Here is a 9,987-nt window from a genome sequence, read left to right on the forward strand (position 1 = left end):
TAAAAAGAAACCCAAAAGAATCATATTGGACAACACACTATGCAAGTATGAATCATAGTTAGAAAATAGGTCATTTGTAAGCATAGGAAGTTGATCTTAATCATTACCTTATTCTTCGTTTGGGGTTCTTACACAGCATTCCAGAGTTAAGGAGGAGAAATAATCCTCCAACCATTTCTCCCTTGCATGCTCTGATCAAAACAAGTCCTCTGACAAGGGCTGAACCAAGTACTCTTGCACATGTCACATACGATTTTTCCAGGGCAGTTTCGGCGTGTGTGTGCAAAACTACTGTGATGTAACTGGAGCAACAAAATATTGTTTGTTTTTACCTTAATCCACCTGGATTGGCCGTGAGACTTCGGGGCATAATTCACATGTGAAATCATCTTCTTTTAGCGTATAAGGCTGTGTGACACTTGCCACCATGACATCATTTTTTATGCTTTAAAGTATATATATATATATATATATATATATATATATATATATATATATATATATATATATATGAGCTTGATCTTCTTCATGATCCTGACAGAGAGAGCAAATGGTGGTCATTTTATGAAGCTGAGGAGCACGAGTTCTCAACGTGTGGTTCCTGCATCAGCAAAATTAAATCACCTGGGTGCTTGTTAGAACTACTGGTCCTCGACCTGCCCCAGACGGACCGTGTCAGAAACTCTGTGTGTGATGCCCAACAGTCTGTATTTAACAATCCCGAAAACTTGAGGACCACTTTTGTATAGGAATTCCTACAGTGTGAGATCAAGTACCACGAAATATCTTGCCCTGCTTTTGTGATATCTCTGGCCCCGTGCTAAAAGAATATCTACTCTCAATTTATCCATACACTCCAGAGTGATTATTTTGAAGAGTCCAATTGCTTGTATCAGAACCATGTGGAGGATGTTAAAATACAGATTCCTGGACCACTGTGAAGGCAGGGCCTGAGAATCTGCATTTTAAACACACGTCCCAGCCAATATCTGAAAACTGAAGTTCTAACTCCATTGCTGCAGTATTTTTTGAGACAGATTCTTATTTAGTTCTTGTTCTACTTTCTTACATTTTCATTTTGGCATTTTTCTCACTGCCCCTGCTACCTGCCTCTCTGGCATCGTCACTGTATCTGTCTTTGGAAAAGGGCAGGTGACGCTGAATGACAGGGGAAGGTGATACAAATAATAAATTTTGTAAAATATATATTATCTACCTGAAATGCTTCCCCCAACCTGACATTAGTGAGCAATTGGAAGCTGACTAAAATGGAAGAAAATGCTAAATCGTCATGTTGCACCTCACGTCAAGGACAATTATTTACAGTCCTCGTGAGCATATGTGGGAGCTGAGCAGCAGAAGGCGGGCGAGGAGGGATGTGCACCCGCTGCTACCTGCTCTCGCTGCTTCTGAGGTTTCGCAGCGTGACAGCTGCCCCTTGACCCGAGTGCCAAACCAGGGAGGGGGTCTTCATTTTTATCTTTTGAATTCTCTGAAGATTCAACTTTTAGACACACCCTTCATCTTGAGACTCTTCCATTCCTCACTGCTGTTGGACATCACTTCTGCTGGCTTTTCCCGCCTTCCTTGGAGGCTCCTTCTCTTTGTCCACCCCTGATGTGCTGCTTTTCCTTACCTTCCCATCACTCCTTCACCAATCTCTCCCCCCCCCCTTTTCTTGTGCCTCCCTTTCCTCTCTCTTAATAATACTGAGAATTTACTATGGGTGAGACATTCTTCTAAGCACTCTACATAAAATAACTCAGTTAACTTTTATGACACTTCACATTAGAGAGAACTGAAATGGAGAAGTTCAGTTAATTTGCCCCAAGGCACCTCACTAGTTAGTGATGGAGCTGGATTCGAACCCCAGCGTTGTATGTCTCCAGAGCCCATGCTCTTAACCACTCCATCCTATACCTTCTTTTCTTACTCTACAAAGCCCTATGGATGAGCTAATCTTTTTTTGTTTGTTTGTTTCGACTTCTACCTGTGAGATTATTTATTTGATGTCTCTAATTGTCGTCTGTGCTGCTCACTGGAAAGCTTCACCAGCAATTCCCCACGGGGCATTGAACTGTCACTATCCCCATAGCTGAACTCGTTACCTTCCTTGTCTCTATTCTCCATCTTAGTTAACCCTGTCTATTCTCCTGTCACCAATGCAGGAAACCCTGGAGCTGTCCTGTGGTTCTTCTGTCCCTGATCTACCTGGTGACCAAGTCCAGCTCATTTCACTTCCTTTCCATTTTAATTTTATTTCTGTTCCCTTCTCTTCGTCTCTCCTGCTGCCACATGGACACTTTGGGATTCCAGTAATAGTATTCCCATTCTCCTGAGCAAAGGATTCAATTTTACCCTGTGAAATTGTGAGTCTCTTAACTGATAATATTCCTTTCTTTGAATTATCTACTACGAAACATGGAGCCATACATGAAGGCTACTTAATTTTAAAAAATACATGGAAATTTATGAAATGATTTTCTGAGCTTTTTTTTTTTTAACTTTTTTTATTGAGTTATATTCATTTTACAATGTTGTGTCAAATTCCAGTGTAGAGCACAATTTTTCAGTTATACATGAACATACATATATTCATTGTCACATTTTTTTTCCGCTGTGAGCTACCACAAGATCTTATATGTATTTCCCTGTGCTATACAGCATAATCTTGTTTATCTATTCTACATTTTGAAATCCCATATTTCTCTTTTTGCAATGATCATATTTCCCTTCATGTATTTTTCATTTGTTTGTTTTCAATTTTATTTTCTGTTGCTGTACCCACAATAAATTACTTGTTGTCCCCCCAACTTTGCGTCTCTCTGCCTACCTATCTATCTGCCTATCTATCTCTATATCCACCTGTCTAATCTATCCATCTGTCCATCTGTCTGTCTTCCCGCTGGAATGCCCTTTCTCATTTTGCATTTTCAATCCTCAATATGGGATCATTTTATTCTGGAAGTTGTTTATGACAACTAATTTATGCCACCTCAATGTGACACATACACTTTTTAATCTTGACACCTATTGCTCATGTTTTCCTAGCTATATTTGTCCCTCCTAAAGTGTGATCTCTGAAGAAGGCTGTTCTTCTGATCTCTCTAGTTTCAGTGACCTGATACAGGCTGCACATTCATAAGTGGCTCATAAAGTGATTCTAGAAATAATAAAGTCATCTTTACTGAGCAATTACCATCTGACAACAGCAGGTCAAACTTCAACAGTATCTCAGTGAAAACTACACAGACCCCTACTTCTCTATTTTAGAGATTTCTGTAAATTTGTAATACTCTTTAATCATTTTAAACCCTCTTGCTCCTGCAGTATTAATAGTAAAACCATCAAAAACAAGTATATTACATGCAGGTTCCAAGAAGGGGGGAAGTTGGGGTAAACCACATCCATTCTCAGGAGAACCACTGAGGACAGTGACTGATGGCATCTGAAAGGCAGGGGTGAGGGAGCCCATGGTGTGGATGTGGACCTGGCCCCATGAGGGTTTGTCAGCTGTGAGCTGCCCATAAAAATGACACATTCTCTGCATTTTCCCGTAGCCATGTCGGGCGTTTCACGGCTCCTTTGTGGGAAGGGGACACAAGAGAGCAGGAAATTGCTGTGATGCTCCCAGTTTTAGTTTCTTAGGGCTCCTTTTACAAGGTACTACAAACTCAATGGCTTCACCAACCAAAATTTATTCTCTCACAGCTCTGGAGTCTAGTAATTTGCAGTCAGGGTGTAGGCAGGGCAGCCCCTTCTGGGCTCTGAGGGAGAAACTGCCTCCCTCCTATCTTCTGGTGGTTGTTGACAATCCATGGCTTTCCCTGGCTTGTGGCTACATCACTGCAATCCCTGCCTCCTTTGTCACATGGCCTTCTCTGTGTGTGTCTAAGTTTCCTCCTTTTTATAAGGACACCCTCATCTGATATGACTTCATCTTAACTTGATTACATTACTAAGATCTTATTTTCAAATAAGGTCACACTCACAGATTCCAGGGGTTAGGACTCTAGTGTATCTTTTGGGGAGACACAATTCAACCCACAATACCCCCTAAAGTCCCCTCAGCACACAGGCCTTTCCACCACTTTGTGGGTGGTAGTGTTAAGGGCAGTGAAGAAGTGAGGATGGTCTGGGAATTCTGGACTCTGTCTCGCAAGGCCCACTCCGCTTCACCCATTCCGGTGGATGAGGCTAAGAAGCGTTATTTATTTATTTTTACTTTTTAAGGTTCTGAAATTGTATTTGAAACAAACATATATTTGGTGTTCCATAAATGTCTTCTGGATAGTCCTATAGTTCCTTTGAGAATGGCAGGAAAGAGAGCTCCCAATTCCTGATCCAGAATAATCAATCAATTAATCAATCAGTTAATTAACTCAACAGATACTTGTTCATTATGCACCTGGCATTGTTTTAGGAGCCAGAGATGTAAGAATGAAGAAAACATATAAAAACCTCTGTGTTTTTGAGGCCTATATTCTAGTAATGGACAAAAGAGATTTTATCGACCTACACAGTTTGGGTCTTGTTGCTTATTTCAGTAATGATGACAGACATATCACTGAGACATCCCCATTCTTAGGCCAGATTCTTTGGTGACCTATGCCATATACTACAAAACAGTAGATGCAATGGAAGTCATGGCTCAGACAGTTTTTGTGTGTGTGAAAGTGTCTGAGCAACACGGGAGTTGCTCCTAAGACCTTGAACCCCATATTCTTGCAGTCTGATCCAGTGAGCTGATTTGCTTTAACAAACTAAACTCATTTGTCTAGCCCAAGGGAAACATTTTTGCCAATTTTACAGTTGGATAGTTCCTTTTTAAAAAAATGCATTAGTAGTTATTTCAGCATTAAGATTTCCATAAATTAAATCTGTGTAGATTTCCAGCTGAGCTAGAATTTCACCAAAAAGATAGAGTCCTACTAATTACTGCGTTAAGTAAATCCTCATCTTCTCTGTGAGTAATGTAGGTGGTAATTTACTCTTCTGTAGATGTATAAATTAAGCCGCCAGGAGGTTAACTAATTTGCTCAAGGTCACAGTATGTGGCAGGGTTGAAATTGAATCCAAAAGCCTTAATTCCTAATTTTTTAAATCAAATGATCTCTTTCCCCATGTTTAGCTATATTTATAAATAAAAACCTATAATAAATACTAGCTTATTATACAAATAATATCCTATTTCTAGGAACAATTTATCTACTTATCTATTATAATATCAATATGAATATAGTATGAATAATGTTGGGATTTATCCAGCAAGATCTATCAAGTGATTATTTTATTCTAATGATCTTCAGGAATAGAAGACCTCAAGGAGATGGATGAGTTTAAAGTAAAACAAAAATTACATTCCCTAACTTGTCTACCAGTTTGGTAGTAGGTTATAGAAAAAAAATTAGTTGAACTTTCTTCATTAAGGTTGATTCTCCTCCCACGCTTACACTAGGCAAGAGTGGCCTAGGAGTATTTTCTGGACTCTACAGAATGTCTGGTAGTTACTTTCTGACATTTGATGAGGTTCCACAATTTGGGAGTTAGGGATATAGGAGAAGTTTTTACATTCTATATTTTGTAGGAAAATACCGTCCTTGACCCCAATATGAAAAAGAAAGTCCAGTGGCATATTTACTTCTACCGTAATCACCATCATCACCATTGTCACCAAAATGTAGTTAAGCACCCACCTGTATTTAAAGGTCTATGCTCTTTGTAGTGATAGATGAAAGAGAAGCAAAGCAAAGATCCTGAAATGTTTCTCTAATTCTTGCAAAAGAGAGATGAGAGGCCTTTCTAGAGTCCTCTTGTGCCCTTGTAATAATGAATTAAAATAATTTTCTTCCAATTATTCATCTTAACACTTTTTATTTAATAAAAAGACAAATAAGCTTAAGTGCATCAATGGGTAAAAATTGCATATAAATCAGGACTTCTAAAAAGAAAGTCTGCAATGATTTTTCTTAAGATCACAGTCCCAAAACAAGTGTCCAAATCCAGCATCTCAAACCAAACAAAAAAATCCCAAACACCAAACTAAAGAAAATACACACAGGCGATATTTTCATTGCACATACAAAAGACACATTAAGGGTTCACATTGCTCAATGTATTTCTCCAAACATAAATTAATTCTGTTCATTTGAAAACTTATTAGGCCTTTAGAAGGGTCTGGTCATAAATTGATCCATACTCACAAACTTTATGAATATCTTTGAGAAATCTGCACAAGAAATGACTAGGATTGAATCTTAGAAATTATGCATGTCTAAAGTAAATAATTTGGGAGGGTGTTAATTTGGAAAGATCAAGGAGATTAAGGGGGATAACTTATTTGCATACAAAAGGAAACCTTAATCTAATTTTCTGGGTGAACTATTTTCCTGTGTGATCAATTTCTTTTTTAGAAGTTTGGCCAAAATGGATTACAGATGTCAAACTGTAAGTAATATGCAGTTTGCTTTCCGAATCTCTCTCTCTCTCTCTGTCTTACAGACACACAGAGATATACACGAATGCAGAACACATCTTTAATTTTCAGGTCTTTATTGACAATTTCAGGGAAGGCAAAATATATAAAGGATTAGGAGAGACTAGTAGAATATACGTTTCTTATTATATGAACTACTCAAGAGAATTCTAAGAAGACACAAGCAAATTTATCCGAAGCCCTTGAAGAGTTTTGTAACTAAATGATGAAATATATAAGCAAGTTGTAATTTCTCCTACATTAAAAAAACAAACAACCCTCTTTTGACCCAAAATCTCCCTTTAGCCACTGCTTCATTTCTTTGCTTTCTTTTGTAATAAACCTCTTTCAAAATGTCTCCAATTCTTATATTTTCCTTTCATGCTCGAACCCACTCCAATCAAATTTTTGCTCGTATCATGCCTATCATGCCATTGAAATAGTTCATGTCAGGGTTACAACTGACTTTCTTTTTGTCAAATCAAATGGCTATTTCTCAGTCCTCAAGTTACTTGGTTTAATACAGCTGATCTCTTTCTTTCTTAAAGCACTTTATTCTTTACTTGGCTCCAGAAATAAGCCACTCTCTTGGTTCTTCTATTATCTTACTAGTTTTTCCTTCAAAACTGTTCAATGATTTCATTTCACTCAGAGCTAAAGCCAAGGTCCTTACAATGGCCCCCTTGGCCTTATGAATTTTGTTTTACAACTCACTCTGTCACTTCCTTTACTCCTGCCATTTTTGCTTTTATTTTTTTCTGAGCAGGCCAGGTATGCTCCTACCTCAGAGCTTTTGCACTGGCTGTTCCCCCTCCTAGAATATCTACATGAATTGCTTCCTTCAGGTTTTTACTCATGGCATCCTGTGTCTGTGAGCCCCCAACCCTCTCTACTTTATCTTTTTCCTTAGTGCTTAACACTATCTGACATATTACATATTTCCTTTTTTTTTTTTTTTTTTTGCAGAGGGAGGTAATCAGGTTTACTTATTTATTTTTTTGATGGAGGTACTGGGGGTTGAACCCAGCACCTTGTGAGCTATACCTACCACTGAGCTATACCCTCCCCCGTTTACATACTTACTTTTAAAATTGGCTATTATTTGTCTCTATCACTAGAATATAAATTCTATGGGCAGAACCATTGATTTGTTCCATGCCATAATCTTAGCATTTAGAGCTATTCTTGACACAAAATGGCCCTCAATAAAAATTTATTGGAAAATGAATGGATGAAAGAATGAATGATTGACTAAATGAATAAATGAAAACAATTTTGTTCATTAAAATACCTGGTGGCAAATGATATTAACAATTACCTTTTAAAAAGCATCAATTATGGTAAATGAGGATTGCTTTGTTTAAACAACTTTCTTGATCCTCTAGCTGATTCAGAATTTCCTTTTGCAGAATTAAAAAAAAATGTGCTGTGATCTGAATCATAATGAGTCATTCAGTGAATTAAGGGGCATAGTTTCTCTTTGTTGTTGATTTATAGACTATTCACCCTAAGAAGGAAAGCCAGCTGCACTGAAAAAGAACAGTGTGTTTAAATTTTTCTATACTGAAACTTATAGCAATTTTAACTAACTGACTGGTATCATCATTGATAGAGACTGAAAATTGTACTTGAGTACTTGCTTGCAATCTGGGGAGTTGCTGTGGATTGAGTTTTTCACGTTTGATTACTTGGCTTAATAGTTAGACATTCCTACGTGTAGAGATAAAAGGTAAGTAAAGTAATTTTGAAAACTATTTAGAAAAATAAAATAAGTAGCCATTAACGACTCATTTATTATCACCATTTGCATGCTTCAGATCAAATCCAAAAATCTGTTTTAAAAAGCTGAAAGATATAAAAACACCAAGATTCAATTTTATGTGCTTTTCCTCACATTCACTTTTGCTCACAGTCTTATGGCATTTATTCTCATTCTGTTGTTCTTCTAGCTAATGTATAACTTAGTGCTAATGCTCTTTAGAGATCAACAGCTTTCAGGCTATGAATCACTTCCTTCTCAGTACTAACCTATATTCCTGTAATATAATTATTGAACTTATTGCCTTTTTTTTTTTTTTTTTTTTACCTTTGAAAAATCTATCTCCCATCAGATTGTGATTTCCTTGGCAGGGCCCAAAACTAACCTTTTTTTTTTTTTTTTTTTGTATTCACATAGTAGGCAATCTGTAAATATTTGTCAAAATAAATGGATTTGGCCTATTTGTAGTAGTAATAGGAGGAAGGTAAATATCTGCTATTTTCTCATTTCTAGAATGAAATACATTAATTAGCTGCTGAGTTGAATTGTTCAAAGTTAATTCTTATCTAGTTGCTTATAATTCAGAGGTTCAATACTAATATTTTCAACTGTGTACCTTTTAGATTTTAGTTTTCCATGTAAAATGGTCATAATAGTTATCCATACAATTATGCTCAAGAATAAATTGTACAATATATAAAGGATTTTGCCCAGTGTCCAAAACATAGTAAATACTCAGTTTATGTTAGCTATTATTTTTTTTGTTTGTTTTGGTTTTAATTTTTTCTGTTTTTTTCATGTTTTTTATTGAAGTATAGTCAGTTTACAATGTTGCATCAATCTCTGGTGTACAGGGTAATGCTTCAGTCATATATATAACATATATTCATTTTCATTATAGGTTACTACAAGATATTGAATATAGTTCCCTGTGCTATACAGAAGAAACTTGTTGTTTATCTATTTTATTTTATTTTTTTTACATTTTTTTTAATTGAGTTATAGTCAGTTTACAATGTGTCAATTTCCAGTGTAGAGCACAATTTTTCAGTTATACATGAACATTCATATATTCATTGTCGAGTTCTTTGTTTATCTATTTTATATACAGTAGTTAGTATCTACAAATCTTGAACTCCCAATTTATAAAATATGGAATGCTTCACAAATTTTCATGTCATCCTTGTGCAGGGGCCATGCTAATCTTCTCTGTTTCATTCCAATTTTAGTCTATGTGCTGCCAAAGTGAGCACTAACTATTATTGTTGATGCTACTTTTGCTCCCCTTCTTCTTCTTCTTTGGTTTGGTTTGGTAACCAGTGCACTACCACAGATGAAGAACATAATAAGCATATAGTTCATATTAACTGAAATTATTATTATCGGTTTGGTTTTAGTCTGAGGCATTATAACCAGTTGTAGAATGATTATGTGTTTGCATATGTCTTCTTTTCATGATTAACGAGGACCTTAAAAGAATTTTCAAGCATATAAGGTTGCCCCTCTCTAAATTAGACTTGGTATATATGTGTAAGTGTGTGTTTTCTCCTCTTATCTGGCAAGAGGGTCAGAAAGTTACTTAAGCTTCCAGTAAGAAGGGAACTAACCTCTGAATCACTGAATCAGCTCCCTTGTGTGGTGTGGTCAACAGATTCTCTGGAAATGCTGAGGTTAGCCACACTTGGAAACTGAGGAAGAGGGTAGTTGATGCCATTGTTTAAATAAGGAAGTAGCATCAGAAAGAGATTGCTGC

At 36.6% G+C, this 9,987-nt stretch overlaps 1 non-coding gene across 1 annotated transcript; it reads right to left on the reverse strand.

Annotated features, from left to right (window-relative positions):
- Positions 1 to 9,380: 9,380 nt before the first annotated feature.
- Positions 9,381 to 9,487, reverse strand: LOC123615049 (U6 spliceosomal RNA). Its single transcript, XR_006722579.1, has one exon. It is a non-coding gene; the product is annotated as a U6 spliceosomal RNA (small nuclear RNA).
- Between the last annotated feature and the right edge of the window lie 500 nt (positions 9,488 to 9,987).

Source organism: Camelus bactrianus, chromosome 5 (genome assembly GCF_048773025.1).
Source record: "Camelus bactrianus isolate YW-2024 breed Bactrian camel chromosome 5, ASM4877302v1, whole genome shotgun sequence".
Taxonomy (NCBI): domain Eukaryota; kingdom Metazoa; phylum Chordata; class Mammalia; order Artiodactyla; family Camelidae; genus Camelus; species Camelus bactrianus.